Consider the following 25,798-nt stretch of genomic DNA (forward strand, 5'->3'; position numbering starts at 1 on the left):
AGTCTAGTATCATACCATGGGGAGGACAGGTTATCCTTTGATGAAGACTGACTCTTTCCTAAAATCTCACCTCTGACTCAGCAGTTGTCTTAACAGCCATGGCCCTCAAACCTTTCTGAGCAGGCAAATACCCAAGATGGAAAATGCTCTTGGTGCAACCCTGTGCCCTCCTCCCCATTCAGTGCCCACTGAGGTTCCTTTTGGCGATTCTATCATCAAATGCATGCAAAGGAGAGAAACAATATGCAATAAATATATATATATCCAAAGAAATCTGCAGAGTGCCTACATGCAGGTAAACCAGGACCACAATCCAGCTAAATACTCAGCCAGCATTTCTACTGACCACAAGTACTTGCTCAAGTAATTATGGGATTCACTGCAGGGATACCCCAATATGCAGCCACTTTCAGTAAAATGTTTATCTTCTAAGCAGTAGGTCTTTTGATATTACTCCACTTCTTGTGTGAAATTATAAACATATTATCTTGATGTTTCATAATTACATGCTAAACTGAGAAGTGTCCACTTCTCTGCACTTAAACAGTTGGGAAAAAATTAGTGAGAAGAGTGTTTTTATTTTCAGAAGATATTTGGATTAAACCAGAATAGAACAACATAAAAAAATTGCTTTTTCATAAAGGCAACTGAGATCATTATGCATTTCAGAAAAAACCTGTCATCAACAGAGAGCTAAAAAAGTTTAAACAAGCAGCACCTGTGGTTATCACTTCTGTAAAACTTCATACCAAGGCAACTGTATTGTACCTACAACACTAATTAGTACCTAACATGAATACCATGAATTCAAAACTACTAATTAATCCTATTTTTCTTGAAAAATAAGGGATATTATTTACTTTACAGTAAGAGAAACTAAAAAAAGCTGTGCCAAGACTGTCTTATAACAGACAGATCTAAGAAGGTCAAAGCAGTCTATTCTCAAACCATCTCTTCTAATACCCAACCTGCTAGAAAATGGATGACCATGGATTGGCTGTCTCCAAATGTCATACTGGCCTAGATAACAAGAGATCAACATTGTTCATATGGTCTTTGCTACCTGAGCCCATCTTGCAGGAATATCCATTCCATCTGCCAAATCAAAGGGTTTGACCAGAGCCCAATCCTCAGTGTGTTCTTGTTTCCAACTAATCTGACCAAAGGGCAAAACTTGGGAAGAGTACAGACATATCCAGGGATAAATTACCAGGTACCCAAAATCACAGGCTAAAAAATCCCAAGGATCACAGTTAGAAACAAGACTGGTAGAACCCAATGTGACCACAGTGCATAATACTGTGCTTAATGCAACAGTGATGATGCTCAGTAAGCAAGGGTTGACCCAACCCCAGATGATAACTTTCTTTTATGCAGCCTTATTATGTTTAGAGAAGAGACAGCACACTGAAATTTATTCATAAAAATATTGTTTTAGTCACTAACTCATGACTGTCTCTGGAATACCGATACATTGAAGAGAGGGGTAAGAAAACCAATGAGCATAATGTAAGCTCCAGAAGATCAAAAGAAACCAAGAGTGCAATTAATTTCATCCATTTTTAGAAGTAATTGTCTTTGCACCTGATCCAAAATTTAATGAGCATTACTTCTCTAGCATGTAAAAAGGCTTTGTTCTTTTGACTTAATTGATTTGTAAACGCAGTAGGAGAAGTGTATCTGAAGTTCAGTAACCTTAATAGTTGAAAGAAATGGAGCATTCAATGGGTGTAATACACAAGACTACTGCAAACCCTGAAATGTAGCTATAAAATCCATTTCCTGTTCAACGAAACTCATATGCTGTACATGTGGTCGGCAATTTCAGTCATGTTTATTATATAATCAAACTTTTTTTATAATTATTATTTAAAATCTTTTTTCTTGTGATACAGCTCTTCATTCTCCAGGACTTGATATCTAGAGGTTTCCAGTGACGGAAAAACAATGAGGATTGAATAGCTGGCAAAAAAATTTTCACAGAAAGGGAGATTAGCATTGTTTGGATGACAGAAAACCAAGACTAAGCAGAATTTTATATATTGCATCACAGAAGACTAGTTTGAATGTTGTCAAAGGATTATGGGTTCAATGTATCAGAAACATGGATCCAAGGCATTAAAGAAAGGAAAGGCTGTGGCTGCTGTCTCAGATGAAGAGGAAAATTATTGTCAGTTAATATCTTAAACCTGGAAGAAGCCAGCTTTACATTTCATTTTTGCCCCTTAAGGAAAGATTTAGCTCTGTATTGTTCAGTATGTAAATTCTAGTTACAGTCTAATGAGATTTCTATAAAATATCCTATTAACACTAAAGTCTCTGTTCTAAGATTGTGCTTACATATGTTGCTTATCTTTTTCTCATCAGGGCTCTTTTATGCTCCTGGATGAGTTTCTCAGCTGGAGCGTTGTAAAATACACAAATTATGGGATTGCTTACCTGTACTTTTAGGAGATTAATTCACACTTTCTACCACCACCCACCTAGACTCTGAAGCCATCTGAGAACACCTTAGTAAGCCAATGCACAAATCCACTTAAGATGAATCAGTGACCCACATATAAAATGCATACATGGTATCGTGTATAATATTGGTATAAATATCACCTCCTTGCCTCTCCACTAAATTCTGAAACATCAAAGCCAGATGATCTCTCGGAACAGTTTACAGGGAGGCCAGGGAACAGTATAACCATCTCATCTCTGCAGAGGTTTCAGCCAGGAAAGGTGGTATGATATAAGAATTCAAAATAAGCCTCATGTCCCTGGAGAGAAGTTGGAATTACAACATGCAATGCTTCATTACCATGTGTATCACTATAATAAGAAGGTAGTTATATTACTGAACTTGTATTATATAGAATTATATATGCATCGTGTAGATATGGTTTTAGGGCTACTGCATGTGAATTGGAAGATTGGAGTGGATTCATGCAGAGTTTAGGTATGTATTTTCTTTTCCAATTCACTTTTACCAGTCTTTGTACCTTAAACAGAAGTAAAAAATTAATTTTGAATCATGGCTACTTAATTTAGACTGCGAGCATTTCTGGTTTTTAAATTATCACATTTAAATTGTTATGTGATAGCATGATTAGCAATGGTAAAATATAAATGTCTGATAACCTATTAAAATCCTTTAAATGTTCATTAAAAAATATACTGAACCAATAGTGCCTCACAAATCTTAATGATCTGAATATCTTCTCATTTGGATTAATTCCTTGAATGTTGCAAAAATGGCTATGAGCTGAAAAGCCAGCAGGTTTCCTCTTTCAGTCTATGACAAGAAACTAGTAGGAAAAATATGTGATCTATTAATTCAAAAATGTGGAAGAAATGGATCCAGAATATCAAGTAGTTAGGTGGAGCTCCCGCTGTATTTGTTACATGTTCAGCCTTTATGGAATTCAGTTCCTACTGACTTACTCTAATTCAGCTGTTCTGACAACTGCACTATAAATGCATGTCCATTTTTAAATAACAAAATATCTTGGAAAGTCTGTCAAATGATGACAAAAAAAACTAATACTATCAAATTTAATCAAAATTACATTTTCCAAAGTAATAGTTTTGTCATCCAAAACAAATTTTGAAAAAACTTTTTTTTTTTTTTTTGCTATATTTAATATATCTCAGCACTCTTAGGATAATTTCATGCAAGTAATTCAAAATATATTTTGTACTCTATCATCAAGACTGAATTTTTATTAACACCTGGCATGCCAGAATTGAAGAAATTAATCTACTGAATTAAGATACATCATTTAGTATTTTAAGCACCTTAAAATTAATGTAAATTGTGTTGACTGTAAAAAATAATACTTTGAGTAATTGTATGTTATGTTACATACAGATAAGTATGAATATATGTGTTCCTGCTTAAGCAAAACTAAATTCCATACTTAATAAATGGTATGGCTTTTCAAAATAACTCTTTTTGTTGTTGTTTTAATTAAAGGCATATTTCTTTAAGAAAATAAATTAATATTACAACTAATATACTGATTTTTTTTTTCCCTATTATTTTCAACTGAAACCCAGGGTCTTAAATCACTTCTGTTTAAATAGGTCTTTTCAATTTGTCAACCACTGGAAAACTTACCTATAGTTTCATCATTTGGATATTGCAGAGACCATAATTTTTTGTCAAGAAGGTAAATCCGAAAACTTTCAGTAGGGCCTTTTTGAGAAAATGGGTATTTGGAATATGATTAAAGTACATAAAATACTGAACAACCCTGCCATTTTCATGAGATGTACTTCTTGCTCCCAAAAGAGGTATTCCTGGCATTTTCCGAGTTGTGTGACCTGTGTCAAAATGACAGTTCATTACAGAATTCACAGTGTAGGTGTGGCGTGAGATTTCATTTTGCTGCTCCTAAATAGTGATGTCCTTTGGATTTCTCTTCTTCCTGTGACACTGGCCAAACAGACTCCTCTGATATCAGTCTCTTCCAAAATAGAAACAGCAAAACAAATCTGTTGAAGAAGCTTATGCCAAAGCCGTTGTCTGCTTGGAGCCCTGGCTAAGGCTGGGTGTGAAGCCACCCTGTGTCATAAATCAGTTCACAATTTGGCTATATTTAGGGGAATGATCGTACAAGGCCTGGTACAAGCCAACATCAGCTGCACACTTATACTTGGAAGGGGAAAAAACATCTCTAAAACCAAGCCTGAAATTATTTTATCTGTGCATCTGTAATCTCATTTTATGACCAGTGCATTTAATAAACAGATTTTTATTCAGTCCTCTTCATTCATCAGAGAAGAACTGAATATCGGTACGTTAGTTTGGCATGTATACCTCCTGGCTGGTTAAAGAAAAACATTTCTGGCATGCTAGCCTGAAACCCAGAGCATTTTTACTACTCTGCAGATGTTCTGGACATATAATTATGGGGCTAAGAAAAAAAAAAAGAAAATTAGTACATTTCCCACATGAAGGTGGCCCTTAGTTTCTCTAAAACAGTATGGGAGACAAACTGGCAAGAACTGGGTAGAAGCTAGAGAAAAAAATCATGGTTCTAGAACACAACACTTTTGCAAAGTGCTTAGTACTCATTTGCACTAAAAGCAAAGTAAATTAATACATTTTCTATACATTTTCCAGATGCAATAAATATATTCATTTTCTAGTTATGTTTCATTTTTTGGTGGAGTTCTGTGCCTCACTTTTACTGTGCTCTATGTGGTCAAAATAGATTAAAAATTGCTGCCTTCTGTATTTTAAAGATCTAAGAAAACTGTATATATATAAAAAAAATCCATCTAACAGTGAAGTCTAATAGGCTGTAAAATAATCTTCCAAGGAAATGGCAGACTTAAAATTAGACAGGAGAAAGCATAAGTAGCATAAAACAGAGGGATGGCACTGAAAGAGATATACAAGATAAATTACATCATCTTTTTATCTCTATATTCTAATGAAATATCAGTGAGAATATAAAATTCAGTAATTCTGCACACAAATGTCATGTCATATGCAAGATAATGCTTTGATCCTGTTACGCCTAAAATTTAATTGCAGCTTTTCATAAAAATTCAGGGAGGGAGAGCCCTCAGTATACATACAGATTAGATCCAGTCTTCACTCAAAAAAAGCTGCAAATAAATAGGCCACTCAGGTCTCAGCCATATTAAAACATAAGCATGTTTTCACTTGGAAACTCCAAAGAGTAATTCTGTGGTTTTAAATGCAAAAAAAAAGATGTTCCTGGTTACCACTATGAAGAAATAAAATAAAAAATTAAATTAATACTTGGGGAACAGTAGGTTTTATTTCAGTTTCTCTGTAAGGCAATTTTCAGTTCATACATATCGAATTAATATGCTCCATTTCCAGTATGTGGATATGTTGTTCTAGTGTAGTTGAAATTTTCTTCCAGTTGTACTTTCACTAAAGAAAATAAAGGTCCAGGACATAGGGGGGCATACTGTCACCAATAAAAATGGACATCATTTCATTAACATCATTGCAGTAATAACCGAATACAGAAGCTGAGCATAAGCCCCATAAACTCACATTAAAAACTCAGCAGAAAGAAAAGGAATAGTCACCACATTTGGATGTGTTATCTACTTTAATGCATTACCTACTTCAGCTCAGGTACTGTCTGCTACTTAGTTTGCAATGTTTCTGGTATGAAGGAACTCAGCTGATGTGTAAGCACTGCTGTAACAAACCCAAGATTTACAATAAGAGTAGCTGGTTTTGCTTTTTAATGCTTGTGATTATGATTTTCTTTCAGTGGAGAGAAATTAGCAGGATGCTACACAGCATCAGCATAAGGCTGGGTACTCACTCATAGATCATCTATGTACATCTCAGGGCCACAGCAGTGTTGTTTAAGCATCCTTAGTTCAGAAATTTAAAATATTTCTGTGAAATCTGCTTATTTGGGAATGCCAGGAAGACAGAAGAATGTAAGGAAGACACTTTTCAAGTGTCTCAAGTAAGGCAACTTAAGTTTTCCATTTTTTGTGACATGCATGGTTCACAAACATAACAAATGCTAAGGCACCATACGGGGCATATCTGGCCTTACAAGTAATAAAAAAAATAGGTAGGTTGCATATCAACTTTCTATTCAGTGGCCTCTTTCAGTTTTGCTATTGCTTTGTGCTCTTCTGAGACTAATCCATCTACCTTTTTGGCAAGTTGTGTCAATCTTTAAATGGCTTTCTTTACTTTTCCACACCCACAGTCCCCATCTACAATAAATGAGAAATTTTCCCAGAGGTACATCAAACTCTAGCGATATAAAGGCTCACAGTATAATGGTATAATTATGTGAATAGCAAATCTGACTTTCACCATCTCTTTCTTATTACCTTCCTATAAACAGACAGCAGATTTATGCCACAGAATAAACAACACAGTTTTCAGAAGATTAAAAATAACTTTAGTTAACATTTAATAATATTTTGGTATAAAACTAGCCTAATAAAAGCTTACTCTGAAAAACGTATCGTGCAAGCATTTCTATGGGATGTATTTTTTTGAAGTAGAGAAAATACCAATCTCCTTTCTTTCAGATGATAACAGAAGATAACAGTGGAAGTGGAATCATAGAATCATTTAGGTTGGAAAAGACCTTCAAGATCATCGAGTCCAACTACAAACCTAATGCTGCCAAGTCCACCACTAAACCATGTGCCTAAAATGAACATTTCAGTATTCAGCTCTTATCTGCAAAAGGAATTTCAATTAAAACAAACAATATTTTTGAATTACATCAGATGGTCATCTAAGCAATTCCATAAAAAGGCTACTGGCCAAAATCTACATATAGTTGATTATTTCAGCCAGGAAACAGAGTCTGTCAGAAATCTCATGGCAGAGTCATTCAGATATTTCAAGAAGAATGCAACAGGTAATAAAATTATCTATTGGACTTTTTAAGGCCATTTATCTACCTTAAATATTATAGAAATAGCTCTCTGAAGGACCAATGGCATTATAAAAATCATGTAAAATCAGCTAAAATGTGATAAATTTACAAATTCATAAATCACAAGTTAATACAGCTACCGATTCAAATAAGACATGTACAGCTAAGGCCATTTCTTAACAACTGTCTACAACTTCTGTTTAAAGAGAGAAACCAAGACCTGTTGATGCTCCTTTCTGGAAGGGAACAACAATCTGAAATTCAATTTAAAACTCAACTGAGAACAGACCTGCAATGCGTATGTTCCAATGCATGCAAGTTCAATGACTAGTTTCAAGCTTCACTTCAGTTTCTATTTACAGCACAGAAAACCTGGAATAATCTGCAGGCGTAGCAGGTAACTGTTAGGAACCCATCAGCAGGATTGAGTCCTGTTTTAAAATAAATTAAAAGCTGCTTCTTTAAAGTTGAATGCCACAAAATGTTATTTTCATGGTATGCACAAGCATCAGATTGTTCCAATTAAACTTGTAAAAAAAAAAAAAAGAAAATAAAAAGCTGTTTAAAAATTGTTTCAGGTATTCTAGCTATTATTCATGAAAATTCAGTGCTTCCCAGTGCTGTGGCTTATCAAGTATAAACCAGGATCCTACATTTTAAATGAAATGATGTGTAAAACTTGCTATCTATGTGAACATGAGATATTAAACAATTTCAGAGAAGAATGTGTGAATCAATTAGATTCAGCAAAATAGGTTCTCAGTATCTGAATATTGCAGATACACTGAGACAACGTGTCAGAGAACAGTGCTGACTCGAACATTTTTCTGAACAAAGCACTAAACATACACCAACCCTCCTATAAGATATACAATTTCATTTATACCTAAATACCACAAACCCAAAATATTTAAATTAATTAGCTATGTTGCTTACAAACATATCATTTAAGAAAAAAATATTTATTCCAAACCCATATCTTTGTAAATAAGTTTAAGATAAAACTCTGTTCTCATACATTCTCCCAAAGGAAAGCTTGGCTATCATAAATTATTATATTGTTATAAAGGTCTCAAATAAAACCAAATTATAATATCTCATGCTGCTCATCCTTTGGCTTCTATCCCAGTACAGGGTCATGGTTCTGTACTGAAAACACAGTGGGATAATAAAACTGCCTGGAGATAGTAAAACGCTTATTGTACAGCAACTATGTATGACTTCTCCCTAAAAAAAATTAATAAAGAAAAAATATCTCTTGAACTTACTGATGGAAGATTTGAGGGATTACATCCTCATCTACAGTGAATATCAGAAAGCTATGGTATTACCACAATTCATACTAAGCTAGAATTACAAAACTGCTCTGCTTCTTGTGGGGAAAGCGCATCACAGTCACGTCATGGCTGTGCATGAGTAAGTCATATATATTTGTTCAGATGAAAGAAGATTTTAACTAATGGTTTTAAATGAGTATATAGAATCATAGAATACTTAGGGTTGGAAAGGATCTTAAGATCATCTAGTTCCAACCCCCCTGCGATGGGCAGAGACACCTCACACTAAACCAAGTCACCCAAGGCTTTGTCCAGCCTGGCCTTGAACACTGCCAGGGATGGAGCATTCACAGCTTCTCTGAGCAACTCATTCCAGTGCCTCACCACCCTTACAGTAAAGAACTTCTTCCTTATATCCAATCTAAACTTCCCCCGTTTAAGTTTTAACCTGTTACCCCTTGTCCTATCACTACAGTCCCTAATGAATATATGATGGAGGTACAGAAGTATTGGGAGTTTCTCCCAGATGTTTATATTTTCTAGACTCTTTTAATACTCTTCACAGTACTGGAACACTACATCTAGGAGATGAAAAATATTCAAATACAGAATATGAACATTGTACTGTAGTACTGCTGATAAAGCAGTATTAAGAATTGTTAAAACTTGCTAAAGAAGTATTGCGATTTGGTAAAACTTGACTTATTCCACCATACCATCAAAAAAATATAGGCCAAAAATCACACTCTACAAGAAGCATGTCTATTGCCTTTGCTCTGCTGGCTACAGGTGGTGAAGAGCTGTAAACACGTAAACATGGAGAAACAACCTCCTGCTGCCAGAATACTGTATCACTCTTCCTGTGGCTTTCAAGGCTACTAGACCACTAATATCGAGATGGTACTTGATGGAAACACCTGCTGACATGGCTTGGCCAGTACCTCAGAGGTTTGAGGATTCAGCGCGAGATAACGATACAGGCATGGTTCTCAAAGAGAAGCAAAGGGCTACTCTGTACTCCATAATTAGGGCAGCCAGCCTAGTGCGTGCTGCTTGTTTTCCCCAGTTTGAGGGTATTGTGTTTTCCCAAATGAGCTCCATGCTCTACTGAGCACTTGTAAATGAAGGAGATATATACATGTATTATCTGTGTTGACACAAATCTGTTATGAATGAGCATAAGATACATTCACTCATAATCTGTTTATGGTGTTAGAGAAGAGAAAAAGTATAGAAGCAACAACCTACCCGTCCTCAGGGAAATCTCCTAGACAATAAACTGACTACTAATACTTTTTTTAATTTGGTGGGGGGCTGTGAGCAGATATGTAACCTTAAGTCTTGCTTGTGTTAAAGTTTCACTGACGTGGTAATAGCATTATATTGGTAAGAACAATAAAATGTTCTAAATGCAATTAACTAAAGAGCATGTTAGTACCATGATGCTAGACACAGATACAAAGCCAGCCTTCCTGAGATTTTGATTTCACGGTCACAGGTTGCTACAGTTCATTCACCTGATTTTCTTCTATCTGCCCTTGAGCTACCTGACATTTGGCTGGGTGCCCCTGTCAGTGAATCAGCTCAGGGTCCCAACACAAAGTCAGGGATTGCTCCAGTCAGGGATAGCTCCTGAATGTCCTAAGAATGAAACTCATGCTTCTTCTCAGACCATCCACACCACTTTCACCATGTCAGTATTGGCTAGTTAAATAGAAACTGTTTAGATCCAGGACACCCAATCCTGCCAGTAGGCAGAGACTGTACCAGAAGAGGTAAACAGCACTAACAAGGAGAGGAGGAAAAAAAAGAGGAACAGAAACAAAGCTTGCACAGGTTCTGAACAAAGGAGGGAAGATCTCCCCCTACTTTAGCAAGGGAAAGAAGGCTGCGCTCCCTCACACGCTCCCTTTAACTAAACCATGAAGCATGCTTATTATATTAAGCACATACTCTCAAAATTAATCAGCTGTATGCACAAGTCACCCTATTGCCATTGACACCCATCAGTCTGGGACACTGGCCTTAGATTTGATTTGGAAAAAGTTATAGGGGAGGGAAAGGTTTAAAATCCTTTGAATTGATGCAATCTGCAAGATGAATTTTCAAATAGTATATATCAATACTGCTTTCACACGGAGGAAGGCTTTTGTGTGTAAAAAGAACTTGCTTCATATGGCATTTTAGGGGTTGTTATCTTCTGACATTTAACATTTGCTTCTTAATGGCAGCTGTAATAATCAAACAAAACTGACAGTTCAAGTAACTTGTCCAAATAATATCAGAGCAGCCCCTCTGCTTTCTATATTCATAAGAGGAACTCTGCTGGAGGCAGTCATTTGTCATGATGAAAAGAATTAACTGTGACCCTTTAACATTTCATCATTAAAATTATCGGGAAAAATAACAGCTTATCTGATGATCCTGAATGCTACAGTTCCAAACTCGAGAAAAATGGTAGTCCTTGTGACTGGAAAAAAAATGTTCCCAAGCCCTGAAGGGATTTAGTAAGTGTTAGTGGATATGATGATAGCGGGTTAGAAAGACAACTCAAAGCAGTAGAAGAGGAAAGCCTGGATTTCAGCAACTCACCAAAAATCAGAATAAGCACCTCATGACCTCACTATAGCCATTTCAGAGGAGTTGGAAAAATTTTTCTGTCATAATACATATGACATTTTGCAGTAAAAACAGAATCTCTTAAGGCTTCAAAGCACTTCAAAATCCTCAATTAAGGCTCAAGAAAAATGCTGGAATGATGAGAAAAAATTTAAAAAAGTAAAAGTTAACTGTCTTTTGCTACCGAAGAACCACAGATGAGAAAATGGATATGCAAGCATGGAAAAGTCAGGAACAATGGGAACAAACATAGAAATAAACCAGATTTCTGCATTACCATAAACCAAGTGGAAAAATGTCATGACAGATTTGAACAAGGCCACCACTGTATGTTGGTAGGAATCCCCAGATAGCATGGCCATGTGTTTGGTAGTGACTTAAAAGAAGAAAATGCTAGGTAATGCTATTACCATTTCTTTGGGTTATTTCACATAAATATTGATTTGTCTCATTTTGTTTGTAATGTAGAAAAAAAAAGGAGAATGAATGACCTTAACTTGTCAGAGACCCAGATGTCATGTTGCTAAAATGTAATAATTTAATGGTAACCCAGGAAAGTTATTTCGTTTTTTAAAATTAAACTATAAGCATTTTGTTATAGTACTTTTTAAACAGCTGTTTAAAAAAATGCAGAAAAAAATAGAGTCAGTAATAAAATATAAACTGAAGAATGAAAAAGAAATTCATTATTTACTCATTTCTGTTACACATTCCCTGTTTGTCTCTAGAAGTGTTGCTTCTGTGGCCAGTCTCCTTAATGTAAGCACCAATATTTTATCCTACATATAAGTAGTGAATTATAATCATGGCTATATGACTGCAAAGACATCATAGGATTTTCTATGTTGGAAAAAGAGATGTATTTTTTTAATTTATTAGCAGTTTTTACGTGAATGAGGGGAAAAAATAGGAGTGAACAACTGTTATCTTGTTAAGCTTGGCACATGAAAAAGGACAAAAGTTTGTCTTCTATAAAATGTAAGATCATAAGTTACTACAACTGAGAACTAGCATACAATTTTGCTTAATTCCTTAGTTATTCACTTAAATTGTCAGGTCAATTCCAGTACTATTGTAATAAGGAACAGACAAAAAAAATAATATGCTAAAACATTAAACCATTTTTAACTGACGCTCAGAGGTAACAAATGGAAGTGAGCTGTTGATTTTTATCTGAAGAGGATTCTTCACTGGCTGATCTTTCTGATTAAGTCCTTTAGGCAAGAAATAGCTTCTTTTATAATGTGACATCCAGAAGACCATCCTTCACCCATAGAATAATAATCACAATTTAACATTTCTTTAGTAACCTTTCTTACAATAGGAATATAAAGAAAATAATTGATATCAATAGAAAGCATTCCACCAAAGAACCTAAATAAATAGCTATCATAAGTCATCAATTTTTTTGCATATGTAGAATACCTTAGAAAGCTGTGAAAATTATCTCAAGATCTGGTAACAAAGAGACTTGTAATTAAATTGCTGCCATTATACCTTCAGTGAAAATTCATACATTGTCTTGGAATAAAGGAAAAATGTTTTTCTTAGCAACCTGATGAACTTTGGCTAACACACCAATGGAGGTTACTCCCTTCTTTCTCTGAAACAGCTTACAGGGCTTGAAATTTCTCCTTGTCTCCTGCCAGAAACATACAGTATACTTAGAAATGATTAATGTTTCAGCAGCATGCTGAAATCCTAATCAAGACTTTTAGCCCCAGAGCACTGGACTTCTACAGATGGGGGATATATCACAGGAGCTGAGGGAGCAGCCATTTGGGGCTGACAAACCAGATTTGCAGGAACAAGTACTGCTAGTTTGCTGGGCAGGTCTTTATAATTTTTTTCCTTATATCACACTAGGTAAGTGACAAAGAACCTACCAGAGAACATATGTTCTCTTTTCAATGACAGACAAAAGAGACAGATTGAGGAGAACTGGCAAGGAATGAGGAAAAAAAAAAATGAGTTGCATACTTCAGTTTACTGGTGGCAAATTTTCCAGCTGAAACGCAATTGAGCACTCTATGGTCATATGCCCGAACTCCCATGCATGTCTCCCTAATTTTTTTTACATACTCAGCCATGTAAAATTGTTCAGTTTTATAGTCTTCAGAGTAGGTTAAGTGTAAATCATAGAACGACTATTTCTATAAATGCTAATCTTCCTTTATTTGTCAAGTTCAAGACAGTATAGACCTATAGATTGTTTACATTCATTTTTTTCAAAAGCTGTTTTAAGGAGTTAACCTAGTGTCATGCTTACACCTAGCTACAATTATGAATTTGATCACATTTAGGTGATCTTTAATATTGTAAAATTCATACCGGCACTGTAAGCATAGACAAGTCACTGTGTAGCTGCAAGTGCTTTATGCTTTATTAGCCACATTTATCTTACTGAAATTCTACACTGTTGACCAATAGGTTACACAGCTCCATCTGGCATGGATGTGCCACTCAAGCTACCTGGGTCCTACTCATTAGTGTATTGTGCACCATTTACAACTTTGCACACATAAAAAGTCCAGGACCCACCCCAAGGGTCTACATGCTCCAGCTTTGCAACACCCAACAGGCTTTTGGCTTTGCATGGCAAAAACTAACTCACTTTTTAACTGGAGGGCAGGTAAGCCAAGTAAGAAGGGAAGTTTCCACTTAAAAATGTGGCAGCAACTAATTTCAAAAGACAAAAATAAAGCTTATTAAAAGCAAATTTCATTCAGCTAAACTCAACCATGCTTCTGGCACACCTTCTTGCCAGGAAAGTAAAGACTCTAATAACAAGATATCCAAACATTTGGCATATTATATTCAGTGACACAGTATTCCCTATATTTACTGAGTCAACATGTGCTCCTTTCTCTTTTAAGTCCACAGATGACAAGACACACAGCCTGCTGGACCTTGATATTCCTGTTAATTTTGTGCTAAAAACATATATTCAAAAGCCAAACTTTTTAAGGTTTCTGATTTTTAGTGCATTTCCCATTAATTATCTTTATTTTTTGCATTTCAGTTAGTATCATCTGTATACCTTTTTAAAAGTTTAGGATGAGTATCAATTCCCATTAAACCTCCAAACTGATAATTTTGACTAGAATCTGGTATCGTAGGCTAACAGCTGCCTTCATTTACAGCCAAAAAAAAGTCTATCCACTTGAACTGCTCTGAAAAGTTGAATAGGATTGCAGAGATAAAAAGAATAATAATTTGATTCTCTTTTGGGAAATGATTTTTCATGCTTCCTGTTATTCAATGTCCCATTAGATGAAGCCCTGAAGTGGAGTACCCAGTACAATTGGGGCCTGTGTTTACAAAGAGTTGCTGTTTGCTTTTTCTGTGGTAAAGATAGAAAAAATCCAGGAAAGGCAGGGTTGTCTTTGTGGGGTTTTCTACTTTAATAATACAATTACATACCTAACAGGCTTTCTTTATCTCTCCCTAACTCCACCCTCTCCTCCCCACCAAAAAGCCCCAAAACAAAGCAGCAGAGATACAGGAGCGAATAATTTTTTTCCTAGAACTAATCAGCAGTAACACAACTGCCTGGACAAGGTCTGCATAGGTGAAGAATAAGGATAACCTTTTTATAAATACTACAATATGTTAAACTCCTTTTATCTTCACTGCTTCACATCTCCTCAGTAATGCCAAAGTCCAGGGGACTAATATATGTCACCCTTCGTCAAACCACAGATACTTACAGAACTTTATTAATCAATGTGTGAGGAATCTTTGAACAATGACAGGATCAGGATCACAGTAAAAGTTCTCACTAAATCAGTAAGCACTTCTAGTAAGTAACAGCTCATCAATACCTGAGAACACATATAGCCACTGCCACTGCAGAATTCCTCCTGGCCAAATGCAAGACCATCATCATCACCCTTAAAGCTTCATTTGCATGTATATATACACAACAGCCTTAAATGCAAAGTAAGGAAGAGACTTACGCATGATATCAAAGAGTGAGCTGACATGTCTTTTCAGCTTTGAAACACTCAAAAAGTTATTAGGGATAGTCAGTGTGGTGTGCATCACATCACGAAGGGGTTCAGTGGTGGCTACATTGGTGTTAAGGTATGAGAATCACACAAATTACAAAATAATGCTGTCTTAGGTACTTCAGGATGAATTAGTTGCAGTACCTTCATTTGACCTGTTTTGCAAATTATTTTCAGCCTCAAAGGCCTCAAATTCCTTTGGCCTTGCATTGTCCATACTTCTTCCCCATGAGGTAACCAAAGACTCGTAAGATTTGAGGGCTAAAATAAGCAATACCAAGACTGAGAGCAGTAATATATCCTAGTGAGAGTGACACATCTCTCTTCAAGGAATTGTGGAACAAATAACAAAGTGATTGTGAAAACCAAAATGCTACAGACATTCATTTCTGACAGCAACAGACCAGAAATTCTTACCCTTCTGAGAAGCTACTACCTAGAGTGCATTGACCTCATCATTCCCAACAGTGGCATGATGCAAATCTCCCAATAGATTTGCCGCACACCCTCCCAAATTTCTACGTATAGTTCCCTGAAGAGTACTGTTCTGTGACTGCAAGATTATATTTCTTCAGTTTAAATTTATGCTGTATGGTCTTACTTTCATAGTGCTATACTGCATAACTTATGAGTTGCAGATTTGGGTAAGATGGGAATTTATTTAAGAGAAAGGAAATTGCATGAGAATATCAGCTGATATATAACTTGGTTTTAGTCATTGTGTGAAGATTAAGTGTGTGTATCTGCGTGTGTGCTTCCTATAAAAATGTTTTCAAGGTTTTGTATACCATAATTTTCACGCTATGAGCACTAATTATCTTTTAATATGGAAAACTGGAATGATTAATTTAGTTTAACACATTGCAAGGGATCTTGTTTTTGCAAGACAGCTTGCTTTCTGTTTATTCTCATCTAGATATTTAATGAAGTGACTGCCATATCACACAAGTAGATGGGTTGAATGAATCAAACAACATTTTGGCTAATGAGAAGAATTTACAGAAAACTTATCTAAAAGGTTTGAATTTCTTAAACAAACAGGGCTATAACAGCAAGAATTTACAAAGGTCTCTATTCCTCAGAAAGTCAGAAATCCTTATGAAATTGTAATGATCAAAAGTGTCACACAAAGAACTCTCAGTAATTATCAAAAACCTCAATATTGTCTGTAAGCTGTTACACTGTAAAGCATAAAACCTGCATCTTTTTATTTTCTCACTTTTCCAAACACATACAACTAAAGAAAGACTGGCACTGCTGCCAGATTTTTTAAAACAGTGCACTGAAATGATTCACATGAAACAGGGTGAGCTTTTTCAATTTACCAATTTGGAGTATTTAAATTTTTTTTTTGTCTCATTTCAGCCTCAGTGTGTTGATCAACTGAGTTCCCGTAAAGACATTACCTGTATTATGTAAATGTCAGTGTTTTGTCCCAGTGTCCTTCACAAGAGTGGTGACAGCTCAAGTGCTTATCTATGGGCTCCGGTCACTGGGAGCCACAGACTCACCTGCCTAGCTGGGACCTTTGCAGGATGCAAGAGAAAACTTGCTGTTGAACTAAAACCTGCTATGTTCCTAGCTAAGCAAACAAACAAATCTGTGAACATCAGAAATTCTCTGAGTTTTGTTGTTAGATTTTCTGAGCATCAGAAAGAAGGAAGGAAGCCCTTCTGAACCAAGGGAATACAGTAATATCTCTATACTCCAAGGCTAACTGGAAACCAGTTTTAACTGATTCAGGCTTTTGCCAAGAATGAAAAAAACTTAATTATACAGCTCAGTAGTACTCAAAACTCAATGAATTATCTCAGGTTAAATTAAAAAAAAAACAAAAAAAAACCAAAAAAACAAGAACAACAACAAAACAAAACAAACAAACAAAAAGAAATAAAAAAAAAACCAAACATTTTTAAAAGATTCCCTGGCAAAAGTCTGATGCCTGGGCACAGAAAGAGAAGGACTGATCCCATAGCATGCTCTCTCCAACCTGAAATCTGGCATGTGCTGTCCCCCTTGCCTCTCCTCCAAGAAGTGCTGTGATCCCCAGTCCCATTGGGAAGGCAGCAGTTTCCATATGCTTACCAGAGCAAAGCTGGTGGCTGCTCCAGCTGCCACCAGCTGCGGTGGGTGCAGGTGCCTCTGCTGACCATACCAGCTCCTGTGCTGGCTACAAATCATTGTCAAATGTGGTTTCAAGATTCCAGCTCTATGAGTTTTCAGTGTTTCTCAAAAATTCTTCCAGAATTCCAATTGCAAACAAGGTAGAATGTGTGCTGATGGAATTTTCAATGGCCATCATGCTTATATCAGCAAGAAACCCTTTTAACCTTCTCAGGTCACAAGCTGATACATACAATCTCTATGAGGCTAATCAGCAAGTGGGAAGCAGAAAAAGAACCGAGAAAGACATTTTCCCACTTTCCTCTTTTAAGTAGGAACACTTCCATGCACCTATAACTTTCAACAGAAGCAACATTACAACATTAAAAATAACTAGCTGATTAATGATACCAGAAGTACAATCAACTCAAAACAACTCTGTACATTAGGTAAGTACACACCATAAACAGTAACAGACTAGAAAAACCAGACGAGTGGAAGTGATTGCCTGTAATTGTAGGTTGACACCAAAATTACTGGCTTCAAGACTGGATTTTGTGATAATGTAAATCACTCCCTGTTATTCTTTTCTTAGCAGCTTGTCTTATGAGCTGCCTGAAAGAAGATCACTAGATTCCTCTGTAAAGAAAATGGAAGTAAATTCAAAGTATTTCCTAGTTCCATTAATATTTCTATTGTAACTGTTAATGAGGTTCAGGGTTTGACGCTTGGTTTTCAACATCCCTTTTACAATTTCAGCTCTCAATACAAATTATAGACTCATAGAATCATTTAGGTTGGAAAAGACCAGTGAGATCATCACGTCCACAATTAATGCAGTACTGCCAAGTCCACCACTAAACCATGTCACTAAGAGTCATGTCTACATGTCTTTTACGTCACGGTGATTCAACTACTTCCCTGGGCAGCCTGGTCCAATGCCTGATAACCCTTTTGGTGAAGAATTTCTTCCTACTGGCCTAATGTCCAATGTAAATGGTGCAACCTGGGACCATTTCTTCTTGTCCTATCACTTTTTATTTGGAGAAGAGAATGATGTCCACCTCGCTACAACCTCCTGTCAGGTAGCTGTAGAGAGTGATAATATTTTCCCTGAGCTTCCTTTTCTCCAGCCACTCCTTATAGGACTTGTTCTCTAGATCCTTCACCACTTCACTGGCCTTCTTTGGACACTTAGTGTATCTCCATGGTAGCTGCAGACATTCACTGTCAATAAAGGCATGCTCTGGTCACCTTTCCAGTGGTCTCCACTGATTACTAGCTTTATTATTGCTCCTTCATTGCAGGACAAATATTTATTAAAATCTCTGTGATTACAGTTACCTGCTGCAGTTATGTATTATGACTAAGGATTTGGTGTAATTGCAAGGTGCTTTTTTTTGTTTTCCAGCTTTCATGACAAGCAGCAGAACTGTATATGCTTTTGAAACAAGACGTAAAACTGCCTCAGAGCCACTTCTATCAAGGGAGTCCCTCATAACCAACCAAAAACCAAATCACACGCTTGTGATTAGAAAGCCACCTCTCTAAGATCTGTCTCTCCTATGAAATGCAAAGAGAGAGGGAAGAAAAGACAGCAGAGATACAAGCACAAAGACTGGTTTTACATTTGCATTTTGGCTGAGAGCAGCAGAGCAATTTTGAAGCAAATTGATCTTCCTCACTTACTGCAGGCTGGTATGGTTCACATAGCTTGATTTGGTGAGAGTGAATTCGGCTCTGTGCAGAGGAAACAAAACCATTTACTCTTCTGCAGGTGCAGAGTAAGTGCTCTCCACCCCTAATGAGTGCTTGGCATTTAGACAGCCTCTAACAACATGCCTGGTGAAGATGTTTGGCCTAGGGCACCAAACTGAATATTTTAAACAGAATTATACCATATTCAGCATAAGAAAAAGCAAAATCATTCCCAAGATGGACAATTCATATGCATGGTTCAGTATTGCCGGCAATCTGTACAACTTGGGTCCTATGGACCAAAAAATGTATTTGTTACTGCTCTCCAGTAATTAGTTACAACACACCGCAACACAATTGAGTGCCAGAATACAGCATCTTTGCAATGGAGGGTACTGCAGAGGCAAAGAGCCTTTGGAGATAGCCCAAAATAGTAATTACTTAATACCCAATTGATCAGAACATGAATGAAATAAACAGCATGGTTTCTGGCAGCATGATAGGCATTATGAAAAGCACCTTAGTTATTAAACAATCAAGTAATACTTATCTAAGGAGCTCACAGCACCAGATAAGAGACTGAATAAATAAACAGGAAAAGACATGGGATACAGGCAAAAGCTATTATCTTGTCAGATCTCTGTGAGATTTTTCTGGAGATAAGTTAGAAAATCCTCTGTATTACCCTGTCGAAAGAGTAAATACTGTGGCTCTACACTGCGCTACTTGACACCGCACATCAGAAAACAAAATGTCAGGAAATGCACATATGAAAGTTGTTCTAATCATAAATCAGATAAAACCCCAACACAGCAATATAATACTGTGGTTTAAAAATACGAAATATAACTTGATTAAAAGCCTCCTTATTTATGAAGCTTAGATTAAAATTTGCACTTAAATATCCTATTATCAGGGAAAATTTGGGACAGAATTAAAAACATTCACCTGAGATTCAAGATCTTTTACTGTGGCTAATAAAATTTCTACTTGATTTTTATTCTTAGGAGACAATATTCATAAGTAACTGGATCTGTGCTTCAATCAAGTCGAGGTAATCCGATGAAAAGTTGAGGCCGTAAAAAAACATCTGACCAAATCTATCTGGTCAAAGTTGTTATATAGGTTTGATCTTGAGAAAGGCTAAGCACCTCATAAAAAGCTGATATCCCCACCCAGCTTCCGTATATACAAACCAACAACAAAAAACAGTTTTGGAGATCTCTACACTACTGCACTAATTCATGATACTTTAAGAAAGGAAATACTACTGCCATGTAAACTTGCACATGTCTTCACATGCTGTGGTTGCAGATGCATCTTACTCTGATGCACTGAGGTCCCGAGTGGTCATCAGACTGGATAACACCCATGTATTTAACCATGTATGGGCATGTTGAAGTCCGAAAGAGAGTGCTAGGGTAAAAACTCTCATTATATGCATGGAAGTGGTCACAGATACCCTTCAGAGCAGAGAAGAGAAGAAAATCTCCTATTTGCCAAAAAAGGTTTTCTGTAGCTACAGTATTTGCAGCAAACTGTCCCAGAGTAGCACCATTATTACCTCTAGTATTGGGGCACAAGCATAGAAGCTAACAAAAAGACATTAATATGAAATCCCATCAATAAAGCAGGTAGGACAAAGCACAATAAATAGAAAAAGGATAAGTCATTAAAAAAAAAAGGATAAGTCATTAAAAAAAAAAAAGGATAAGTCATTAAAAAAAGGCTAGAAACCTTTCCTTTCCATCTTCTCTGAGGAAAAAAATACGAAGAAATACCAAAATATGACAACGTTGATTTAACTCCAACAGACTAGCTTAAGAGTTAAGCAGCATTAAAATTAAAAATATAATGTTATTACGGTAAATTAGGAGACTGTGGCCCTTTAAAATAGATGCAGAGAAAATACATCTGACATCAATATCATAGAATTATGTATCAAAGATATGTTTAATAGCAAAAGCACAAAAATGCTCGAAAGAAGCTAGGTCATGTAGAGCTGTAACCTAACATGGAAACCAAAAAGGACTGGCATAATACCACTTGCTTTTGTCATCTTTCCAACTGATTATTTTCACACCTCTCTGTCCCAAATACTCATCATGTTCACTTTGCCTTATACTGTTCTTTGTCTGATATATACCATCTGAATGATTCAAGCATCAACCAACCTAAAAAACACATTTGCAATTTCAGCATAATTCAACACATGCCAAACTGCAATCAATCACTTCTTCAGATCTTCATGATTCTTAAAAATCATGTATATAAGTTTATATATTCACACGGTGTTTTACCAATATGGAATAATATAACCTGCTGTCATGAAATGCCTAAATGCAAAAGCAGACAAGAACCAGGATGAGAGAAAACCCAGAATGACAGTTGGAACATGCTGAATGAGGAGTGATTGCTGGCACGTTCAACTAAGAAGAAAAGATTTCTGGCATTACTACATTTTGAGAAAAAAACATGCAAATAGTAAGAGAGAGAACACAGACCTATATATAACAAGCAGGGTACAGTAATGATAAAAGTCATGCATATTTGAACTAGAGAAAAAATAATAGTAAGGTGAGATACCTGGAAAAATAACAATAAGGTGAGATACCTGGAAAGTTCTGCTCCACAGGGATGGAGCCTGGGGTTAGCTTCAGTTTTCATTTGAGCAATAAAACATACATTTGAAAACCATTTCTTATCAGTGAGTAGGGTAGGGCAGCAGGAAAACACCGAGTATAGCTGACACAGTTGAACTGTAAATATGGGGCTAGTGCAGACTGAATCAAAGTTTAAGCTGAAGATGGAGGAGCTACTATTTCAGTCAGAATTTCATCTTCATATTGAATTCAAATGAAAGTTCCATTTTAAACTTAACTGAAGCTGCCACAGAATTTCCCATCTGCCTCACAGATAGGCTACAGACTCTAGGAGGCTCGCTATGTCAATTTAGAATGTTTGCTGTGAAAGGCACAGCTTTTTTTTCTAGAACAGAAGGTAACCGGTAGACAAGAGAGAGTAAAAATCATTTGAGATTCTACATCAGCTGGGACCTTGAGTGATAGTGTTTCATGGGGTTGAGTAGGACAAACTTCCATAACAGTGCTTTGGACAAGCTAGAAGGAGGGAATACACATGGCAGAGGGACACAAAGGAAAAATTACAGTGAACAAGCTAACACATAACCAGCGTAGTCAGCAGGGCCTGTGGTGAATTTATTTTCAAATAAATTTTCAAATTTATTTTCTCCTGGCAGATATTTAAATGCATAGCCCCTGTAAAATACATTCTGAATTATTAATATCAGATTGAAGAATGAAAACATTCAGAATAATATATTCAATGTGTTTCCTATCCATTTTACACTAATGGCACAATTGATATAAGTCAATATGAAAATCAATGCTGAATATTTGGCACAGTACAGTGGTACATGGCAGAATCCACTGAGAGCTATTGCATTCAAAAAATTAAGAACCTGCAAGGAAATAAATACAAATTATATTTAAGTAAATTACAGAAAGGTTTAAAATTTCGATAATGAAAAATGGTGCCATTTGTTAAAAATAAAGCAGCCCTTAACAGGACAGGAAATTGCTTTAAAGTTAAACATTATCAGTGGCGAAAACTGTAAATGCACATTTTCAATCCTGTAGTAATTTTCTAGGGTCCTCAGAAAAGTTCCACATCCTTAAAACACGTTATCAGCTTTGAGTTCTTTGAACATCCAGGAAAAAAAGAGGTGTAAGCATGGGAAGAGAAAAGAAATGTGGCATGAAAAAGATATCCACAGTTATAGACAGGAAAGTTTCTCTCATCTCCGTTAGTACCCCAGCACCATTTGTAGGTAAGAGAAGGCTAGAAAGGAACTTGTTACAGAAGCATTAATGTCTTCATTGTGCTGAGCTGGTCTACCCCTTGCCCAAAGAGCATCTGTTTTATAGATGAACAAAGAGGACTTCAAGGACAAGGACCAAAAGAAATTTGTGTTAAAATGCAATTATATGGTGAAAAATGAGTCTATAAGTGGTGTCAGTGAGTTCAATGTTCATTGTGATGAGTGACTTCTGATGAGATTTACTTGACTTACAAGGTTTTCTCATTTCTACCACTAAAATTCTGCCTGAGATCTGAACATCAATTTGAGCTGTTTATGGTCCATGCATCATCATCTATAATAAAAAGTCTACATTTGGGACTTAATTAATACAGCCAGGTCAGAAATCAGCTCATTCCTTCTCAACGATGTGTTGGCTCTGCAATGCTAACTAGTGTAAAGAGTAGCACAAACTTATTTTTCTGCAGGAGTCAGCAGAAAGACTCAAAATACACCGGGATAGATCTACTGTCAATTCTTGCAGTCACTTTTCTGACCACATATGTTTTTTTAAAACAACAAGTATTTTTTCCACTTGCCACCCCATTTACAGTCCTTAATCAAGGTAAGCTATGACAAGAGAAAGCACTTGAGCTCTATGGAAAATTATTTATAGTTACACTGCATTTTGCAGTATCCTGCTTTTTCTAAGGCTTGTTAGTCTGGATGTGCAAGTAATTCTTGTAAGTAAAGGTTGATTTCATTTTTCACATTCATAAGTTGATCTCTTCCATTTTGCTTACACAATAAGGTACACATTATTCAAATACCTATATGCTGCAGAGAGACAGTGATTAACCTTTTCTCTCTTGCTTACTTGATCCTTTCCTTTCTGCCAGCTGTTTGATCCTGGGCAGAAATACCTAGTGAAGGCCTTTCTGACTTCTATAGGTAGACTGCTGATTAAAGGATGAAGTAGACATATATTACATATAGAACTTCCAAGTTCAATCTGAGCTTATGGATAATAACAGCACTTTGTTCTCACTGCTACTGGAAGAGAGTGATACAGGCAGAACTACCTCATGCCAAATTGCCACAGACTGACATTCTTAATTTTCAGAGGTAGAAAAACTGCCACCTCATTAAGAAGAACACTGTGTTATTAGTTTATTGGCATGGTACCAGCACTGGAAAATGCAGCATGCATGTCCTTGTAACTAAAGGCAAGAACCTGGAGAAACTTATAGAAAATTATTTCTTTGGACAGGAAGTGGAGAACAGTCGCTTTAGAGACCTGAAAGAACAGCTAACAGTAAAGTACTTTCTACTTGTGAATATATCTTCCCATTCCATAACATCATTCTAATCGATGCATTTTCATGCAGTTCAGTTCTTTTAAAGACTCGTGAATTTAAGACAACTGACATTCTAGCATTGAAAACTTCACCGTCCAACAAAGGAGAGATGGTATCACAAGAAGGTCAAAGTGCACCCCTATAATAATGCAGATTCTTTCCCAAATTCCCCACCTTCTACATTCTAGCGACACATGGGAATTAGATCAATAAAAAGAAAAAGCAGCTTTCATTCTGAGAACGGTCTTTCTGAAAATCAGCATTTCCAGCATTTCAATACTTATTTGCCACAGCAGGGAACTAATCCTTTAAAAAAACCAACCCAATCAGCCACTGAACTGAAAGAATAATGACTTCTTTGAAGCTTTCTTTCACTGCACTGGGAAAGTTCAGATGCTCTTGCTGTGACAGTTCAGATGTCCCAACCTGCACTAATTACAAGACAAGTCCTTCCCATTCATTTTCATTGTTAATTGCAAGAATCCTAGGAAGGTAGGTTCATAATGAGCCACTGTTGATTTTTGTACAGGTATTAGTCTCTAGCCAAGACCTAATTCTTCATCTGAAAACTTTGTTTTCAGGCTTCTGAAAATGCTCTTTCATTCCTAACATGCTTTAATTGACATGTAAACTATCATACATCTTGTTTTTCTTTCACATGAAAGATTACTTGCAAATGGAATTAATCTAAAATGAATGGCTATGCTCCATCATTGTATACTCCCCTTTGCAGAAAAAAACAACTAATCTAAGAGATGCATTGTTTCTGTTGGGATTTACAGCCTTGCATTGTCTAATTATTCATGATGCGTTATCCATCATACTGCAAACTTCTTCACAGGACTAGCAAAAACAATGTGTTCCAGTTAAGGAAAACTGTTAAAGCAGAGCTATCAAAAGCGTATGCCACCTGCAGTCCTTTATTAATTTGAGGCAATTTCACCTGCTGGTTTCATTTTTTTTTTTTTTTTTTTTTTTTTTAAGAGCAGTGGAAATTCTCAAAATCAGTGAGGTGAACTGGTGAATTAAGTGTTGAATTTATCTTCATAGTAACAAATTATTTTAATATTTTTCAGTTTGAAAAATCCTGATCTAATTGGTCATTAACAGTTATAACAGTTACAGAACTACACTGTCAATCAATAAAAAGTATTAACTAAATATTTTAAATTGAGCATAAATAGATTCAGAAATAGCAGCTGGGATTACATGGATCAAAACACTGCTTCCTGATTATAAAACACTTTATCTCTAAGTCACAGATTAAATACAGAAAAGGTGAATAATGAATGATAGTGTTACCATTTATAACTGCTTAGGGATGTGGGGAAATGAACTTGCTTAAGTCTGACCTTTTTCCACTTTAGTGATATCTGTGTTTCAACCGTAGCTTAGAAATGGATGGCTTCTTTGTTTGCAGTCATGACGTTTTTGAAATAATTGTTTGCTGGTGAACTGATATTAAATACCACTGTCTCTCTCAATTATAAAGAACAATGGGATGAAATCTGTCTGGTAT

The 25,798-nt window shown here is 36.1% G+C and overlaps 1 protein-coding gene across 2 annotated transcripts in view; it reads right to left on the reverse strand.

Annotated features, from left to right (window-relative positions):
- The window catches only part of NLGN1 (neuroligin 1), a 475,678-nt gene that overhangs the window by 376,590 nt on the left and 73,290 nt on the right, over positions 1-25,798 (reverse strand). The gene's annotated exons all lie outside the window — the stretch shown is intronic.

The sequence above is a fragment of the Pezoporus wallicus genome, unplaced genomic scaffold, assembly GCF_028554395.1.
Source record: "Pezoporus wallicus isolate ANWC-B61680 ecotype Strahan unplaced genomic scaffold, APGP_CSIRO_Pwel_v1 contig_6899, whole genome shotgun sequence".
Classification (NCBI taxonomy): domain Eukaryota; kingdom Metazoa; phylum Chordata; class Aves; order Psittaciformes; family Psittacidae; genus Pezoporus; species Pezoporus wallicus.